The 16447-nt window shown below is 37.1% G+C and overlaps 1 long non-coding RNA gene across 1 annotated transcript; it reads left to right on the forward strand.

The window, feature by feature from the left end:
• The first annotated feature begins 10220 nt into the window (after nt 1–10220).
• Nucleotides 10221–15107, forward strand: LOC139972015 (uncharacterized). Its single transcript, XR_011794570.1, has 4 exons — nt 10221–10411; nt 11522–11673; nt 12268–12394; nt 13215–15107. It is a non-coding gene; the product is annotated as an uncharacterized lncRNA (long non-coding RNA).
• Nucleotides 15108–16447: the final 1340 nt, after the last annotated feature.

The raw sequence follows: 16447 nt of genomic DNA on the forward strand, positions 1-16447 counted from the left end.
AATGTGCAATTAAAATAGTATATTAAGTCAAAAGTGCTATATTCAACATCTTAAAATCAAATGATAGATTATTCAAAAACTACTATACACCATATATGATTAGCTGTTATATCAGCATGTTTTTATTTAATTGCGTGACATGTCAGGGTAATTGCTTACTATGCAGAGAGTCATTGCAAATTCTTATAGCAAGAGAAAATAGGTGGGACATATACTACATCCCTTCAGTTGCAATGTGGAAGCCAAGAGATACAAATTTACAGCCCCTTTGCCATCACCATTCCCTCGTTCCTCTACCCTTCAATGGGGTGTATATTAAACCTACATAGGTAATGGCACATAAGTTTTAAGGTATACATTTTGTGTGAAAGTAACAAAGTTACGAAATCAATAAGGGAGTTATCTCTCAATGTGATTTGGCATTGGTTCAATACATACCAGGAGTAGATGATGGTAAATGCAGGAATTGAACAGAAAGTGGAAGGGTTCTTTAACGTGGGTTAAAATAGTACATAAATGAAATATCTACTACTGCTACCTTTAACCTCAAAGTACAGGATAGCCAGAGCAATGGAGGTCAAGGCAACTGCAACCACCCCCCCCCCCTCCTACCCTCCTTAGTTTCAAGACAGAACGGAAATGTTTCACAGCCCGGCCCCTACCAATGATTCTCCCATTGCAAACAGGAAAAAAGGGTCTATGTTAAAGGTATGCTGTATTGACCCCAAATATGCAAGATTTTCAAATATGGTTAAGTGTATATGGTCAAAATTTTTATACTCTTCATATTACCACCCTGAAGGTAATTTACCTCACTGGGACATTCAGCCATCTTCTTTGCTTATTTAGCATTATAGGAGAAGTTTAGAGGGTAATGCCTCCAGGAAAAGTGCAGTTTAAAATCATATTGCAAGTATAGCATTTAGTTAGGGGCCTATACATCTTTAACCTCTATACATTGAGAGTGAAGAGAAATATTTTGGGTTGGAGTAATACATAGGCAAAGGTATTAGTAAGTGTATAGGAATACCACCTTTGACATTAATTTATCAGCCAGGCATCAAAAAAGGAGGGCAGAGATATAACCTGTAGCCTATCAAAAGGAAGGGGATCAAAAAAAAAGGGGAAGGGTAGGGGAGAGGCAGAGGCAGAACATCCCCAGGTAAAGTTGGAAGCAACATCAGGACCACCAACAAGACTACCCTACGCTTCCAGATGGAAGCCAGCAGGTTTGTTTAGCATTCCAGCCCCCTCCGCAATGATTCACAAGGGACCAGTGCAAATAGGGTAAAATGGGGTCAATGCAACCTCTACACATTGACTTTCATCAGATCTAACAAAATGAGGCACTCCATGAGGCAGGGGTGTAGGAGGGGTCAGGATAGAGATGTTCTGAACAGAAAGGTGAAGTTTGGAATGGGGCTACAAATACAACATGAAATATGTACCCAGGACTACTACCTATTTTGAAAAGTCATTTGATTGTACAAGTCAGGCAGAGAAAATGGTAGGGTGTGGCAAACGCCTTAGCTTAGCCAGAGGGGTAGGTAAAGGCAGAATGTCCCTCTCCTCCCCTACCCAAAAAACAACAACGTGGAAATAAAATCAGGACCGCCAAGAAGTCATCCCTTAGCTTCCAGATGGAAGCACCCAATGATTCCCTGAATTGCAAATATGGATAAATGGGGTCAATGTTAACCTCTACACATCTATACAAGAAACTTGACATCTTCCAGACCAAATGTCTAAGGAGGATTTACAAGATCAGATGGCAACAGCACGTCTCGTATAAGACAGTTCTAGAGATGGCAGGGGCAGAGAAGATCAGCGAGGAGGTGAGGAGGTGAGGAGACGGAGATGGAAATGGATCGGCCATGTGCTGAGGAAAGACAAAAACGATGACTGTGCTGTGACCCTCGGATGGACACCTGAAGGAAGAAGGAAAAGAGGCCGCCCGAAAACCACGTGGCGACGAATGGTGGAGATAGAGCGGAACTGCGCAGGCTGGAACACATGGAACTCAGTACGCCACGCAGCTGCAAACCGAACCCAGTGGAAGAATGATGCCCGGGAATTGTGTGCCTTCTGACACAGAGAGATTTAAGGTTAAGGTAAGGCAATAAAAATAGATATTCAAATAATCAAACATAACCAACTAATCAATCAAGTAAACAATCAATCCATACTGTAAAATAAAAGCAAGACTTTGTCAAAGTCAATGTACAGTAAAGGCTGTTAAATGAACTACAGTATTAATTAGATGAGCATGATTTATATTGCACTGTTTTACACAGCTTTAATTTCTATTGATTCTTAGATGATCAAAAAGCAGAAGGATTACCTTCAAAAGTCCACAAAAGGACATGTTTTCCAGGCTGGAACTGTCATTGGTCGCTGCCTAGAAGAAATTTCATTTTGTAGATTTGAATAAAGTATAACGAAAGAGTATTTTAAATAAAGGGCAACACTAAATATAAGTGTATTATATGAAATAGATTTGTGGTTTCAAACAAGTGTACTTAAACCAGCAGTCAGCCAACTTTTGACTGGTGAGCCAGCAAGAAATTCAGGCACTCAGCCATGAACATACTGATCACCAGCCAATCCCATGCTACCCCCCTCCCCCACACACACCTCCAAAGAAAGACAAAGTCTTAACTCTTCAGAGAAAGGGCTTATCAGAGCATCTCTTTTATGTGTTGTAAAAAGAGCTAGTGTACATGTGCCACCCTATCCATAAATGTCTGTTACTTACCTAACAAGACTTACAAACAAATTTGTCCGAAACAACAGAATGGAAAACAAGTGCAACAAAAACTTACGAGAACTACAGAGTTATCTTCTGACATCACTGTCTATAGGTTCTTCCTCATTCTCTGGCTGCTAAAGAGAAACAAATACACCTCAATTGATTTGAATATAAATGACATTCAATGCACTTTAAAGAATTCATTGTAGAAGAGATATGAAGGGAAGGGGGGGGGGGGGTTCAGGTACACAACGGTACTTTGGTAACTTCTCTAGAGTTACTGTAGAAAATTACCAGACAGAACATAACATAAAGAAATCATAACAACTAAATACTACTCCAATGTTGCTTTTTAACTTGAGAAGTTTGCACTTACTTGTGCACCATTACTTTGTGCAAAAATTAGGCATAACATACATCAATTATGTGTTTCACTAGTATGTGTTCTTCTGGTACAGTTCAATTTGCAAAGACTGTGAAATAATAAATGTTGTTAAACTGATTGATTCTGAGAGGTTCAGATTATTGTCTAGCTTGGCTTCAGCAATATCTCTTGTAGAGTTGGCATGTTGAATGTTGGAACTTGGAATACAGCTAGCACATCTTTAAGCTATGTTAACTCTGACAAAATGCTTTTTACTAAGTTTAACTGGGAAAGATACAAAATTTAACAATGTACTGTACCTATTTCGTCATCTATCCAACAAGATGTCAATGAAGTGTGATCTGTTTTCTATTTGCAGTAGTTAATAGCTGCCTGCAAATGGCTAGTTTTTCTTAATCTTGGACATACTTACAGGTCTGAAATACAAAATAGGTGAAAGGGAGAAAAAACAAAAAAAATGTAGCTTCAAATACATCTAAGATGGATGGACACAACTCTTCTAAGACTAAAGTAACTGTATAGGCCTAGGATGTTACTCTATGAGTATTATACATAGATGTGACTGAGTTCAAAGAAACCTTTCTCTAATCTGCACTATTTGAATAATTGTGTCTGGCCTTAAATGAGTAAAAAATTCTAGACTAGTCAAGCATAGCAGGCTTGTGGGCTTTATCTCCAAAAGGTAGGTTGAAGCGTGAGCATACTCATTATGTTCCCTGTTGATTGAATATACGATCTTATAAATATATGGACTAAAATAAAGTCAATCCACTTCCATGATTCATTAAGATTTTGATTAAACAATTACCCAGCCTAAGCCCAAATTAATTGACAGCCAAACCTTCCAATATTTCCCTATCAAAGCATTGTTCAATTGAAATTACACAATTCACATTGCACTAACAAATCAAAAACCAATTGCATTTCATCAGAAAAATATGATGATTGAGAACTCATTGGGTCCTTTATTCAAAGAAAATGGCCCAATACTACTACAGTAGCATGGACACTTCGAAGTTCGGACACCTAAGCCTTGAAACACCCCAAAACTATGACTTCCTTTTATTGGCAAATATGTAAGGACTTGCTTTCACACAGGTCATTTTGGAGAGAAAATAACTGTAGCTTCGTAGTTTTTCGTAAAATTGGCTCTTGCTGTAGGTAATCATGGTGAAATCGTGTATTTCTTAGGGGTTTCCGAACTTTGCAGTGTTCTGAACTTCGCGATACTGACTTAGTAGTTAGTACTTTCTTGTTCAAATTGTTGAGTGGTAATGACAGTGGTGACAGCTGCTTTGATTTTAGCCAGCATGATATATGTGATACTTACTTTCTTACTAGTGAGTTATGCATTGAATAAGTTGAATTTGCGATTGATTAGCCTACAGGACTACCAGGACTACCAGTACTGTAGTACGTAGTACTAGGTACTTAGAGCATATCACTATCACTCAGTATCACCATTGCAATACATTACACGTAAGTTGCAGGACTTAGTAACTACTGTAGTATAGTAAAGGCTTCATGATTGACGCACCCTCGTAATTGACGCACCTCCAAATATTACTAGCAACGATACAGCAGGCCACCTAAACTTTTTGCAGTCTAGCAGAATTACATATTTCATGAGCTTGAATCCATTTCAGCTATTAGCTGACCAAATTGTGGTTTTTCTTAAGCTTTTAACACCCTCCCCCCCAGTTTTGCACATTTCTTGGTCATTTGGAAATCTTACACCCTAAAAATAACCAACATTTCCTCAATATGATACCACTAATCTCTGGGACCTGACCTGTCTGAGCTTAGAGGCTCAGAACATAGCAAACTGCATCCAAAGTTAATGGATGTATACTAAGGCCTACACTACAGTAAGCTTATCGACGAATGTTTCAATTTAGGGGTATGAAAGAACTTGACACGGCAGGCATTTTGAGGTCAAATTCTGCTCAATTGTACGGTGCATAAGTACAGGACCCTAAATATTTATAGATAATTACATTTCTGAGGAACTACACATATGAAAAACACATGCAGTTGAGTGATTTGGATTATTCATTGATAGACATCGTTGATCAAATCCTTAAGTGGGTCAAGTATGAGCCCACCATGATACTAATAGTAGTAACACGTAAATTTAGGCTACCATTCTTTAGAACAGCAATTAGGAAGCCCCAAAGCCGCCTACACATGACCTTCAAATATAAACAAGTACCCTAATGAATGAGATAGGTACTTGCTCGGCTCGGCACACTCGATACCTCCTGCATTAGTACCTAGCTTAGGCTGGCCTAAGGTATGCCGTACCACCGGCTAATATGCACACTTTCCATCCAATAATAATGTTGTTAGTGGCGACAAGTTTCACATGAAGAAGTATATGGGATATTTAGGTAATGCTTAAGCCTTGGTTACAAGTGAGCACCTTATCGGTAGTCTTTCACCGATAAAATTACAGCTAAAAAGAGATACTTACGTTGTTGGTTGGTGTGCAGGATGTGTATAACAGTCGTAGCCTACTTCGCGTACATACGAACAGTGTATACCTATATGCGCTGTGTGTAAATAGTTGATGGCGCCATATCGTTACAAGTCTCGTACTGCGAGGGTCTAAAATTGCCATTTTTCGTTATTTTACAACCAGAATATACCAATAATGTGTCTTTAATACAAATTCTGGATGTCGCTGATATATATATCCTCGTTTTCCCGTATAATTGCGCGGAAAGTTGGGGTTAACATATATCCTGCCTACACCGTATGCGAAAATAACGTTATATACACTGTTGAGTGAGGCTCAGATTTGCACTGAAAATGCTCTTAATAGCAAGAACATACAAACAATTCTAAGTTAATTTCTGATAAATACCATCATGTTGGCTACATTCGAAGTGAAATTTGTTAACAACGCCCGATATTTGAATTGGTAATATCTCGGACTTATGTTTACCAAGAAGTTGGTAAACATATGCCCAAGGTACACATTTACGCCCCAGCTACCATGCACGAATGTAAACATAGACCCGCATTCATAACTATATATATATATATATATATATATATATATATAAGGCAAAATATGTCACCAAAAACAGAACTAGTATTGTTCGATACAGGTGACAAACGCCTACAGTGGAATTACGATCTACCTTACCGGTTTCGAACCTCTGGACATACAATCAGCGTCCATAACCTAGTGGTTAGGGTGTCCGCGTACAGAGCGGGAGGCCCGTGGTTCGAATCCCGGTGGAGGCTGAAAGTTTTTTCACTGTTCTTGATTTTCCAACTCATTACGATTTTCATTTATATATATATATATATATATATATATATATATATATATATACACAGAGCGGGAGGCCCGGGTTCGAATCCCGGTGGACGCTCCAAGTTTTTTCACTGTTCTTGATTTTCCAACTCATTACGATAGATAGATAGATAGATAGATAGATAGATAGATAGATAGATAGATAGATAGATAGATAGATAGATAGATAGATAGATAGATAGATAGATAGATAGATAGATAGATAGATAGATAGATAGATAGATAGATAGATAGATAGATAGATAGATAGATAGATAGATAGATAGATAGATAGATAGATAGATAGATAGATAGACGGATAGACGGACGGACGGACGGACGGACGGACGGACGGACGGACGGACGGACGGACGGACGGACGGACGGATGGACGGATGGACGGATGGACGGATGGACGGATGGACGGATGGATGGATGGATGGATGGATGGATGGATGGATGGATGGATGGATGGATGGATGGATGGATGGATGGATGGATGGATGGATGGATGGATGGATGGATGGATGGATGGATGGATGGATGGATGGATGGATGGATGGATGGATGGATGGATGGATGGATGGATGGATGGATGGATGGATGGATGGATGGATGGATGGATGGATGGATGGATGGATGGATAGAACTCGTCGGAAAAATCCCGAACAGTGAAAAAAACTTCCAGCCTCCACCGGGATTCCTTAAGTACCGTTGCAGGTTACACAAACCAAGAATAGAATACAAACTTCCCCGGAACATCCAGCGCTTTTACTTGTGTTAGCGACAAAGAAATAGAAAACAACTGAAAGCTGCCAAGCGTTACCTAAGTCGTGAACTTGAGTCAAGCAAAATCATACCAGGGCTGATGATATTACGTTCCACACGGGGGACGGCGTGCTTCTTGAGGCCTCTGAAACACAGATGGATCTTTCGCAATACAAAACTAACGTCGGTATATGTGGTAAGTGTATGGGTGCGGTTCTGGTATTCCTCAGCTTGCGGCCAATCCCTCATAATTGACTCGACCCTCATACTAGATTGTTTTGAACCATTTCATTCATTATCGGTTCTCACTCAATCTTTCGGAGTTTGTGCATGTTGAGACGACGTACATTTGAGCCCATTAGTGCCACCTAAAAGCATTACAATTATTAATTCATGATTACCAGCCGTCATTTCCAAACAAAAATTATTTGATTTGTTAGTACGAACTATTATTTAGCTGTAATGAAATACAATTAAAGTCGTTTTAATAAGTACAACACATGTAGAATTTTTAACATGCAATTATATACAAATTTTTATTTCATATGAATTGTAATTTCTTAAAATGATTATTGATTCGTTGATACAATTGATTTGTTTTTATGATATACTATTACATTTCTAATGAAACGTTACTTGGTAACACTGAATTTACTAAATCCTAATAAGGGATCATTAAGTGTTTACAATGTTTTGTAAATTTGTAACAGCTAGTGGAACTACTATTGTGTAATGCCTATAGTATTTCACAGTTACAATTGATCAATTCGTAAATTAATATTAAATGTTAACATTTGTAATACCAGGGTTAACAGTTATGATCATCTATGGTCATCATGATATACATCACATTTTTCCATTGCCAAGAATATGTTAATTTTGATGCTCAGTTACTGAAGGCATATATGTTCAGTCATCACTTTCTTTCATTTTGACAAATGCTGAGCACATGGAAGGTCAAATCTCGGTCAAATTGATTAGACCAATGAAAAAAGACTGGGCCTAGCGACGGATGTTACTACTTTCCAAATTAGTTATTCTTGTTTGTCTATGAGATGCCTGTTCCCTTTCCAAGTTGCGGGAAACTTCTTTGGCATTTTCGACCCCCAACGTGTGGATTATTTCTTCCATCTTGTTATGATTGTAGTGCACATCCCCGCTACAATATTGTGATTACTAGCCAGTTCCATCATTTACATGGCTGGCTGGTGAATGCCAGCTGAATATACACTCTTCATAGCAATCGCAAATTCACAGGATGGCTAAAAATGTCCGTCCTAGAGTTGCAAAGAATTGTGGCGGCGAACAGTTAATTCTGCACACGTAAAATAAATAGATCTCCCTGAATAGCATACTTCATCAAAACAATACGTAAAATTCTCTACTTTGGTTTGTTATTCTCGAATTGAACAAGACCGGTAACATTTGAACGCATTTGAGTTAACAACATCTTGCAAAAAAGTTGCAAGCAACAATTGTGAATCGTATTTATCCCCAACGACTCAGCGTTATCTTTACTAATTCAGCTTTTGCAACATAGGCCATTGTAACGTTATTATTGTACGTATATGGTTGGCCGTGTACGTGTATGGCATATAACGTGTTTTGGATGATGACCAACCAGGGCCAGGAAATCGACCAATCAGTGTTTAATAGGCCGGAGAGTTACATTTGTGCAATGATATAGACTTGACATGTACATTATTTTTTTAGATTAATAAGGCATTAGGCCTTCGGTGTAAACTTTCGTAAAATACGCCATCTACTCTCTTAAATTTGAAGACTGAAAAATTCAGTCTAAGGTTCGACTGAAATTTATTTCAGTCCATAAGACCGATTTCCAGACGCTAAGACTGGAATTGTTTCCGAACGAAATTCAGCCTAGTAGTAGTAGTAAGTTGAGTCTCGTCTATCCGACATGCTCAGTGATTAACCTCCGCCACGTATCACGATCTTGCGCAAGGTTTATTGCTTCTTCGATATTGTTAATATTAATGTCCTTGAATTGCGATTTTATTTTTCCAAGCAATGTAGTCACGGGTCTTCCAACTGGTTTAGCAGTATGTCTCAGTGCTTCTCTTAAAGCAACCTTTGCTGGAGCGTCCTCTTGGAGTCTTGCTACATGACCGAAAAATCTCAATCTTCTATGTGCGACTATCGATGACCAAGGTGTTTGGTTGGTTTCGTTGTAGAGCTCATCATTTGATAACCAATTATTATTGGTCCATCTAATGTTGAGAATATTTCGAAGTAGTCTCCTTTGAAAAGTGTCAATTTTGCGATCAAGATCCTTCGTTGTGCCCCACAGTTCGCAATTGTACAAAAAAATACTCTTTAGTAAAGTCTCAAAGATCCTAAGCTTAATTTTCCGGCTTATGTTTTTGCTTTTAAAAATGCTTGACAGTGTGTTGAAAGCACCGTTGGTTATACCAATTCTTCTGTTAATGTCTTCTTCGGTCCCCAGCAAGCTTCCAACATATTTACATTTCTTCCAACTGTCATTTCCTTTTCTTGTGATTGTAAATTTCTCAGTTTTTGTGCAATTGATTTTCAGATTTCTTACTGCCAGTTTGTCAGAGACTCGTTTTTCGATGTCTTGCAGTATATGCTGACCAGTTGATGCCCAAGAGATATCATCAGCGTATTGTTGGTCTACTGTGAAAAAAGAATTAGTGGTGGTAGTGCTGTAATCATGATCAACTAACTGCGATGGCAGGATAACTGCATCGATATCATTATCATCTGATTTCATAGAGTTGGCTAGATAAGTTATAAAAAATAGTGCACTTGCACTATCTCCTTGTGGTGAACCAATGTTAGTGTTAAAAGGAAGTCCTAGTTTGCCCTCAAATTCAGCCTACAATAGACTGAATGCAATACCCAATAAAATCATTGTATTTTGTCACGTGCTCATTTTAATTTCAGTCCATGCGAATACTGAACAGTTAAACCAATCCGGTCTGTCCAAATTAATGACGTATTCTAATCTACATATGCCCGGCCGCGTACGTAGGTACGTACGAACGTTGAATCGACTCGCCATCTTAGCTAAACTTACCTTGAATACCGAGAGAATTTACGCTTCGTTTAATGTGTAAAAACTAACCTTTTTAAGCTTTCCACGAGGGTATAAGAATGGCAGAAACATTGAGAACGTGTTTGGCAGGTAAAGGATATGCAGAAGAAGTAATATCATTGCTCGAAGGTAATATTAAAAAAGGCCGTTTTTAATCGATTCATACCCATACGCAGTCATAGCGTTAACATGAACAATGCTATGCCTAGTACAGTAGTAGTACAGTTGGCTATAGCCTAGTATAGTTATACTATGGCCCGGTATACACTGTACTGTCAGACTGTCGTACATGTACGTCTATTGTGTCACTGGTTACGAGTAATTTAGTGTTGGCCTAGGCCTAGTGATATTTTACTAATTATTACTAAATTAGGCAAGCCTATTCAGAGTGTGCCAACTGAAATTAATACGTACCGGTTAAAACGAAAAAAAAAGGCTTAGCCTAACGTTAGGCCCCTAACGTTAGACCTTAATAAATGATTTTTTTTTTTTTGAAGAAAATTTATTCCTACCCTGCAGGCTGCGCATACAAGTTTACTTAGCCTAAGTGAAAAGGCATTGGCTATTTACCCGGCCGTTAGGCACTGGTGCTATAGGGCTCAGTATGGTTTCTACTTGGTCACTTCGTGGGGTCACTTATCATTACAGTCAATGGAGAAATACTAGATTTTTCCCTTCTTTAATTGTAATTTAAAAGAAAAGTACTGAAAATGCTTTCTTTTTCTTTGAATATGTTTCAGATAAATGCCTAACACATCTATTAGTAGCAAACAAAAATAATAGCACATTTCCGTACCCATCTAAAATAGGAGTGTTGGACATTATTGGCTAATTCAAGCCAGTGGGGCGTGGGTAATCAAATCGTCCATGACAGGCCGCTGGCCCTTTTACGGGTTAGCTCAGTTGGTAGAGCACCAGACTGAGATGCTGAAGGTCGCAGGTTTGAATCCTGTGCCAGCGATTTTTCAGTAGCTTTATTGCAGGTAGATGTGCTTTGCAGCCAGTTAAGTATGTTATCTGTAGGCTAGCTCCGCATTTTTCCATTGTAAAGGGCATTGAGACCGGTTTACGTATAATGCGCTATATCAAGCATTTCTAATAATCATAACCTTCTTTTCAGTCAAAAGATAACTGAAGAAGCAAAATTCAGATTTGATGTAGTAAGTTTCATAATTGTGATACTAGAAAAATCTCCTAGCATTCTGATTTGCAGTAATAAAATGTTTACATTTCTTTCAGATAAATGAGGAGTTTCGATTAATGTTTGCCGAATCCAGGGATAACTTCATCACAAAGTGGGATGGATATAGAGAACGCATCATAGAAGTGAGAAAGAAAACCTCACCAGCTATCGCAAATATGAATTGATGCTTTTGAGGAAACTGATAGTAGTAAGTTAAATTAGTATAGCTATCATATTTCAAAGTTTTCTTTGTATGCCTTTTTCTAGCTAACCAATCAATAACGTTTTGGGCATTACTGTACCCCTTGGTAAGAGGCTGGAAAGTTCTAAATTTTATTCTTTTTCTCAATTTGGGCAAATTGTGGCCGCTTGATAGATAAAGGTTTAAAATTAAGACCGAAAACTTAATTGTTCTTATTTTTTCTTATTACCATATAGGCAATAATAAACATCATAGTTAAATTTTCCGTGAATATTCTTTGAAATCAAGCACTTAAAGTACTATAAATATTTTTTCCTGTTTACGATTAGAAATATGACACAATTTATTTTGAGCAGATTGTCATCCAAAATTCAATGAACCATAACTTTAAAAAATCAATATATCAATAACTTTATAGTTTGTGAAAATACAGAATTATTTATTTGGATGTATAACTTATCTGGATTATATTCAAAAAGGTTATTTATGGAATGTGCCATTTGTTCACATTTACTTGTTCTATGATTTATTGCATTTGATTAGCCACATACTATGCCTTGGAGGTTATGTTTAAAACTTCAAACTCAATTTTCTTTTCAGAGGATATGTGTGCTTTATATACATTAACAGTATATATATACTGCACAGGTCAGTGACTATGTTAAAGCAGAAGCAGCAGTCCACTAGCAGAGCAGGGGCACTGTTGTACTTCCTTCAGAACAAACCTGTGAGTATTTTATGACAATATACTGTTTATTCCCTTGCTCAATGCTATATAAACACCCCTGCGTTTAGTGGAAAAGTTTTGGTTTTACAAAATTTGCTTGGCTAAACAAAAATTGGCTTGTTATGTGGAAAAAAGTTTGTCTGGTGTATATTAAGGTTAGCATCATATCCACTGGGTCTTATGGCTCTTTTCCATTGGCGCTACTGGATGGTATAGGCACTGGCTCTATAATCATCATGGCTCAATGGAAGTGACTTGTATAGAGTAGGAAAAAACACTTATTATGGCAATGTAAAGCAAGAATAATTTATTCAGCACTGTCTGATTGGCAGCGATACTGACAAGAATGTGGAGCAAGGCGGAAAACCGGCAAGAAGGGAATTTAATAGGGGTGTTTGGGGGAGAATGCCCATTGTGGTCACAATTGTAGTAAAGTGACATAATATCTTTAAATGTATTGCCAACCAATATATATGCCATTTTTAGTAAGGAATAACAAAGACAGAGATGGAAAAACGGTTGACTTATGAACCCTTCAGGTGTCTGAGATGTACAATTATTGAAACTGAAGGTACACTCTGCCAGTCTGTCCAGGGTTTGTAATAACCAAATTTTGTAAAGTTGTCTGTCAAAGGTTTGTGAATTTTTAGTGACATTCTAGGGAGATCATGTAAGAAGTTTAGTTTATGTAAAATTTTATTCTCGTATGAGTAAACTGGAAGTCTCATGGAATATTTAGATTGGCAGTTTGCCTAATGTTTAGATGTTAATTTAATAGTATGGAGTAAAATATACATATTTTTTTGTCATTTATTTCTAGCTTGACACCAGCATTGATGCTACCGCTGCCGGAATAGATGGAAAGTATGTACAACTGTACATACTTTCACTCGGACCTGCCCAAAATCCGTCACAGTTCTTTATTTTTGGCGGATAGAATTCCAATTCCTGCAGGAACAAGTAACAAGTGGATAGATTATTTAAAGCACATTACACATTTAATGTGCATTATGCTTTGGCACTTCATCAATTCTGTGAATTCTTAGCTGCCTTTTTATATGGAGTGATTCCTGCTACGTCAGTAAAGGCACCATTGCGTAGCTTGGCATCTAACATTAAATTAATTTCTCCTAAGTAGCTTTTTAGAGTGGTGTTGCAAGTGTTTATTTGTATGCTGTATTTTCATTTTGATGTTTTGTCATGTAAACAATTGTTTTGTTTATTTAAACACCAGTACTATCGGTATTATAACTTAGTTTGGTACAATTCTGAATTGTAATCCATCCATTGTCGGGTCAGTCAGTTTCCAAAAATGGTTCAATTATGAGAAACGAGTGTCAGAATGGTGTGGGCTGGTACGAGATGGGGTTGGGAATAAGCAGCAGAAATGAAAACCCTGAAGGGTAGGTGGAGAGGTTGGGAGTATAAAAAATGTTGGGGTGACAAGAGGTTGGAGCTTGGAAGAAGGGCTTGGCCAAATGGCCTTTTCCAGTATTTGTCCATTGTCGGTCACTTTCCAAGTGGCCTTTGCCAGTATCCGTCCATTGTCGGTCACTTTCCAAGTCGCCTATGCCAGCATCCGTTCATTGTTGGTCACTTTCCAAGTGGCCTTTGCCATTATTTTTTCTTTAAGTACAATTTAGTTTAATATTTTAAATTTCGTTATACCAATATCTGTATAATAAAGAACGTGCCCTGTCATAATTGGTTCGGGTTATTATTATATTTGCTACAACTGCTGCACATGGGTTTCACTTAAAAGTATGAATTTAAATTAAAACATAACAATTAATGTTTCAAGCCTTAGATTTTTAGGACACTATATAAAAATATTCCAGATGTTAATATACATTATTTTTTATTTAGGAACTTGCCTTCTCTGTACATAAGTTGAGTGTAATCTGTTATCCGTCAATTGTAATCCGTTCATTGTCGGTCACTTTCCAAGTGGCCTTTTCCAGTATTCGTCCAGTGTCGGTCACTTTCCAAATGGCCTTTGCCAGTATCCGTCCATTGTCGGTCACTTTCCAAGTGGCCTATGCCAGCATCCGTTCATTGTTGGTCACTTTCCAAGTGGCCTTTGCCATTATTTTTTCTTGAAGTACAATTTTAGTTTTACATTTTAAAATTCTTTATATCGATATCTGTATGATAAACGAACTTGCCCTGTCATAATTGGTTCTGGTTATTATTATTATATTTGCAGCAACTGCTGCACATGGGTTTCACTTAAAGGTATGAATCTAAATAAAAACTAAATTAAAACTAAATAAAACTATAAAAATAAATGTTTCAATCCTTAAATTTTTAGGACACAAAATAAATTAGTTATGGTCAAATTAGAAATTTCTGGTAAACTTGACCACATTTATAGAGTTTGCATGTCAAATCGTCGGCACCGGAATTGCAACTTTAATTTTTGAAATATTTCATAACTAAAACTTTACATTTAATTTATTTTTGTAGTTTAGGTAAATAACCATTATTTAGACCTAAGATATCATAAATAAAACCCAAGCAAACAAATTTAGCTTTTGTACTATTTTTTGTTTATATTTCTTAAATGTATCCAAGAAAATAAATAAAGACAGTTTTAATACAGTTTTTAAACTTTTAACAGGTTTTTTGTTTTCTTATTTCCATAGTTAGTGGAATGTTCCCATGAATTATTCTTTTATTGTATATTGTAAAGCAAAATCTAAGTTAAAAATATGTAACTATCAACCTGCTTTTTTAACCATTTGTTTCTAAAATTATACTCCATTTAGGAATTTTTACAATTTTACGGGGAAATTTCCTTTAACCTGCCTGGAGGGCGACTGTAATCGTCCCAATTTAGTGCCTTTGGGCAGTTTTTTAACTGGCATATTGGACTATTAATCCCTGAATTAAAAGTATAAAATGACGATATTCTGTCTAGCCACTTTTTTTTTAAAGTCTAATTGAATAAAATAATTTAAACCTTATAGGCTGGATTCTAATCTAATTTGGCTTAATTTCAGTCTAAGAAAGGGTAAATCCCAGTCCTGTTACACTGAAATCATTAAGTCTAGCTAGACTAAAAATCAGTCGTTTTACCGACTGAAAATTTTCAGTCCTTCCTTAGACTGAATTTCAGTCTGAAGGAACTGGTCCCTCAGTTCGTCCGCTCTTAGACTGAAATTTCAGTCTATTAGACTGAAATTTCAGTCTATAAATTTAAGAGAGTAGTAGCGAGGTTACACTAACGTTAACATTTTGTTCAATTCGACCAATCAGTGTCCAGGACTGTCCAAAACAGGCGTGATTCGTAGTTGACAGCTTGGTTGTACGGTTAATCTGTGATGGTTTCAGTCATCATTTCTTCGTTTATATTGCAGGTGCATGCTATCTTGAGTACTGTTTATAAGCATTACACAATATAGCCTAGCTTTGGTCTACTTTAAGGGACCAATCGCCGTACTGGCTTCTTTGTGACCGAAATAACTTCAAAGACCCCTCCATTTAATATCGACAACTAACTAACTTTCACCTTCAGCGCACTACCGTGACATGTATTTGTATACAAGTTCTAGTTTCTTTTGTTTCATTGCATATGGTCTTCGGTGTACCGAGACGCAATTACTCTCCTGAAAAAGGGAGGGGAGCCGCAGGGATGAGTTGGATGAGGCAGTAACAACAGCGTTCTACTATAACAGCGCGGTATACGTCACTGGGCGGCAGCATACATTAATAGCCATTGTAAAGGGAGGACGAATTCTAAGTAGGAGCCGTTCAGCATTGTAAACATTGCGAACACTTAATGATCCCTTATTATGAATTAGTCAATTCAGTGTAACCAAGTAGCATTTCATTATAAATGTAATAATATATCATTAAAACAAATAATACGTTCTAACAAATCAATAATCATTTTAAGAAATTACAATTTGTTATGATGAAATAAAAATGTGTATATAGTTGCATGTTAAAATTCTTCATGTATGGTAGTTATTAATACGACATTAATTGTAATAATGCATAATTCATCATTATCAAGTAATAACTCATTTTTACCCAGTAATATTTAATTAT

This window comes from Apostichopus japonicus, chromosome 8, assembly GCF_037975245.1.
Source record: "Apostichopus japonicus isolate 1M-3 chromosome 8, ASM3797524v1, whole genome shotgun sequence".
Classification (NCBI taxonomy): domain Eukaryota; kingdom Metazoa; phylum Echinodermata; class Holothuroidea; order Aspidochirotida; family Stichopodidae; genus Apostichopus; species Apostichopus japonicus.